Source organism: Octodon degus, unplaced genomic scaffold (genome assembly GCF_000260255.1).
Source record: "Octodon degus isolate 3935 unplaced genomic scaffold, OctDeg1.0 scaffold00145, whole genome shotgun sequence".
Classification (NCBI taxonomy): Eukaryota; Metazoa; Chordata; class Mammalia; order Rodentia; family Octodontidae; genus Octodon; species Octodon degus.
The window spans coordinates 3,043,877-3,048,187 of NW_004524721.1; the positions used below are offsets into that span (position 1 = coordinate 3,043,877).

At 38.9% G+C, this 4,311-nt stretch overlaps 1 pseudogene; it reads right to left on the minus strand.

Moving 5' to 3' along the window:
• Nucleotides 1-2,653: 2,653 nt before the first annotated feature.
• LOC101560141 overlaps nt 2,654-4,311 on the minus strand; it is a 4,919-nt pseudogene continuing 3,261 nt past the window's right edge.

Here is a 4,311-nt window from a genome sequence, read left to right on the forward strand (position 1 = left end):
CTGTGGAGGAAGGTGAAGTCAGCTTTGTTGTAGAGAATAACAAATCCCCAAAGCGCTGAATACAATGCACAGCTGTACAGCTGAAGACAAACAGTCTTTTTTGTTATTCTTATTATCCAGGAATATAAGAACCGCAACAGGAACTCTCGGCAGAGGATATGCCATTCTTCCCACCGGCTATATGGGATAATTTTTCACCAGGATTTTTATTTATATGCTCTGTACAATAGACAGCTTCAGAGGGAGAGGAAGCAAGAGGGTTTAGATTATTCCTTTTAACTTATTCTGTTTCCTTGGGAAAAGAGTTGACGTTTAAATCAAATTATAAGCACCTCATTGTTTATGTTTTGCAAAAATGTTCTCTAAAGAACATCTTTGAGCCTTGGTAGAAAATCAGGAAGAAGAGTTTTATGCAAGAAAGAAGATAATTCATCTAGATATTTGGGGTTTAAATCAGTAGCCAACAGAAGAAGGTTTTTGGTCAGTAACCACAGAGATACAATAGTCTAGCATAGTTGACTGCTAATAAACCCTGGACACCTAGTACTTATATCTCTATATCAAACAAAAGTATAAAGGTATGAAATCATACAAAAGCAACTACACCTGAATCCAGTGACCTAGTTTCTTCTGAGCCTGTACTATCTCAAACCACCTATACGATATTATTGTCTTTAAATATCTGGTGCTGGCTATCTTTATTCTGCACCTACAGTACATGATCTCCAAGGTAACTGACAATTTTCACTTCTCTTCTACAACACAAAGCTTTGTGTGGAATATAAAGAAACATGGGGTATGTACTTCCAGGAAACTGCAGTTTCTAATTAAAGGTACATGATTATATAATATATATATATATATATATATATATATATATATATATATATTCAACATAGTCATAGAATTTTGTACAGTTTCTCATGAAAACATAGATAGTGCAGTTACTAAGGTTTTTTTCTCTCTTCATACACCAATGCATTATATCTGAATAGTTCTGAAATGCAGAGTCTGCCTCTAGAGTCTGCCACGTTGGGCACATGACTGCATGCATGCTTTGTCTCTCTGGGGCACTGAGAGCTGCCCGAGAGGCACACACTCTGTTCTATGCTGTAGGAAGAGATGCTGCACAGACCTGTGCAGGGAGCTCATGAAAAGCTGAGGGAGAACAGTGAGATACCACAGAAGAGAAACAGTGACTTCGAGTGTAGAACAGAAACCTACTTTTGAAAAACTCAGAAAGGTAAACAGGGAGAGATCGGATGGAGCTCTATGGTGTCTCATAAAGTAGAAGCCCATAACAAATAGCTAAACAGTGACCAAATCTAAGACAGGTTCAGAAATCAGTGAAATTGGGAAGATTCATTCAGCCAGAGAAAGAATGGGTGAGTATGTTGGAACAGAGAGAAGCCAGGCAACAGGGCGTGTTGATTAACCCTCTTCTGGCTGTGGGATTCACTGGCAGACCGACCCATTACCAACAAATGCTGGTTGACTCCTAGGAAGGACCAATGCGATGAGAATTAGGACCCTCAGTGGGGCTGGGGCCCAAGAATTAATGCTTCCTGGGAGCACTGTCACTCATAGGTGGTGCTGAATCCCAGTTACAATTACTGAGAGGCAATGATATGAGGAAAATGTTACTGTCTGGAGTCTCCTTAAGTCTTAGGTTTTTAACAACTGTTGTGACTTAGGTTAGGTGTCCAAAGTGAACATCAGTGTGAACTACATACCCTTTGAAGTTGTGGAATGAGTGGAAAAATGCACAACAGATAATCTTTATTAAATTGTTTTGTAGCCCACACAAGAAGTAGGAATATATGAGAGGGCTTATGAATAAACTGATCCTTGGTTTCCTTAGGAAGAGTCCTGGAGAATAGTGGTCATGAAGGGATGACAGACTGAGATTTTACAAGCACAGTTGGTGCACATTGTTTTTTGCCTTTTGGCAAATATGTGCCAAAATCACTAGAAATTCATTTTGAAGCCATCCTCACAGAAATGTTCAAGCTTGGCTACCACAGTTGTCTCTTTCTAGCGGGCACATAAAGGACAGGCAAGAGCACATAGCTGTCATGGCAAATTACTACAAACCTTGGGGTAGTGTTTTCTTGTAGTTTTGGAGACCAGGTATTTTGAATCCAGCTGTGGGTGGGGTACTCTACCTCACAGGAAGAAGATTAGAGTTTTTTGTAGTTTTTTTTTAATTTAATTTGATTTTAAAGAGTAAAAACAAAAGGAAAAACAAATACCAGAAACAAAGACAGAAACAATGTAACATAAAATACATATGTTACAGATTTTCAAAACAAGAACAGTAACTTAACAATGGTCCTTATGACTTTTTAATCAGAATTTTTTCAGGTCTCAAATGCATTTTTATTTATTATTTTTGATGACTATACATAAGTGTTTTCACTATGTAAAAGAAAGTTAGCACAGTACATTTTTATGACTGGGGAATGGATTTTCTGAACTCATCTTCAATAGGGTAAAAACTTAGAAAAACAAAACAAAAAAAAATGGCCTGAATGTGGGAATTCAGTTCTTTATATGAAGTCCCTTGTAGAAACAAAGCAATTAAAACCAAAAAAGGAGGGCAAAATTTTAAAAAGAAAATAAAAATAAAGGAAAGGAGAGACGTTAAAAGCAGTCATTGCTTCTCCAACTTCTCTTCATCTTCCTCTCCAGGGTCCTTTCTCTCCTTTACAGAGAGAGCTTGTAGTTTTTCTGCTACTTTTTCCACATTGTTATTTTTGCCCAGTCTTTTCTTTTCTTTCTCCTCAATTTCTTTTCTGCATTCTTCAAACTTTGTTTTAAACTTTTGTGCATTCTCAGCGCTTAGGAAGTGGATGGCAAGCAGCTCTGGCTGGGGATACTTATCGGCGAAGTCAGCGTTGGTATTCCAGACCCAGGCTCGGTCACTGTCAGCATTTGACTTTAGCTCCGTCACAGGCGTGATATAATGGTTGGCGCAAATTTTCAGGGTCTTGTCCCTCCTCATAAGGAGGCAGATGGTCCCCTTATCCTTATGCTTCAGGAGCTTGACATCACCTGTGCCTCGTTCCTACCGTTCTGGACTATCATTGTCTGAAGCAAATTGGAACAACTTTGCTCGCATTTTAAAAAGTTCCTCCTCATCTTCCTGTACCTTTAATTTCTTGCTCAGGAAGAGAAACTATTGGTTCAAACCGGGGGTCATGGTTGGATTCGGCTGCATTCTCAGTGGAGGTATCATGGTCCTCGTGAGTACTCTAGGTGGCTGCCGTGGGGGTGGGTGTCCCTGCAGCGGCTGGGCCAGCTCAGTCGTTGTTGACTCCGTGGCCTCTAGCTGGCTACTCATTGCTCCTTTACTCTGCGTCTGGCGCCACAACTCCCGCCCACCCGCCTGCTAGAAGTCTGCAATTCCAGAAAAGAAGCTTAATGGTATTATTACCCTATGGCTGACACTGACAAAGGATCTACAAACTGCAGTACAGGGTTTCAGGGTAAATCCTGAGGGGATTTGACTGACCTTGTCAGACAAAAAGTTACATTTCTTGTTATATATGTCCTGCTTTATCTTGGTCTTAACCATCCAGCAGAAAAGTATAAAAACAAAGTATAAAAAGTAAAGCCATATTAATAGACTGAGCTATAAAAGGCCCAAGTCAACAACTTCTGACATTGCCAGTCCTACGGATAATGCACTACTGTTATGGACTACTGGACTATATTGGAATATTTTGCTGAATTCACACACCTACAATATTTAAATGGCAACGGAATACCCATCTCTGCCAAAACTAAACAAAAAAGGGTGATATAAAGGAAGGAGCATTTTGTATCTGTATATACAAAATTGTTAGGATAGATATACAGCTACTTTCTCTTAAATCAATGAGAAGAGTTGTACTAATAGTGTTTGGACAGGATATCGAGTCTGCATCTTATACTATGAATAACCACTATGAAGATAACAATATGCAATGTATTAATTATTGAAACTGTCCTACTAATCGGTTTTGAAACTCTCTCCTTGATGGTTTCTCAATAAAATAAATTTAAAAAGGAGAAGAGCTAGGAAACATGACAGTGACAAGCCATACAGTTATATGTACAAGATGGGCAAGGCAATGATCCTGAGAATCTCCAGAAGATTTTTGAATCTAGCAGTTAATTGAAAATTCTCACCCTTACTAACTATATATACTGATACCTGTGAACTAAGCAACTGCACTGCAGATAGTAATCTGTAATAGGAGGTTCATGCTTGGATTGTCGGTCATTCTGGTCTTCTGTTTTGTTTTGTGTTTTGTTGTTGTTGTTGTT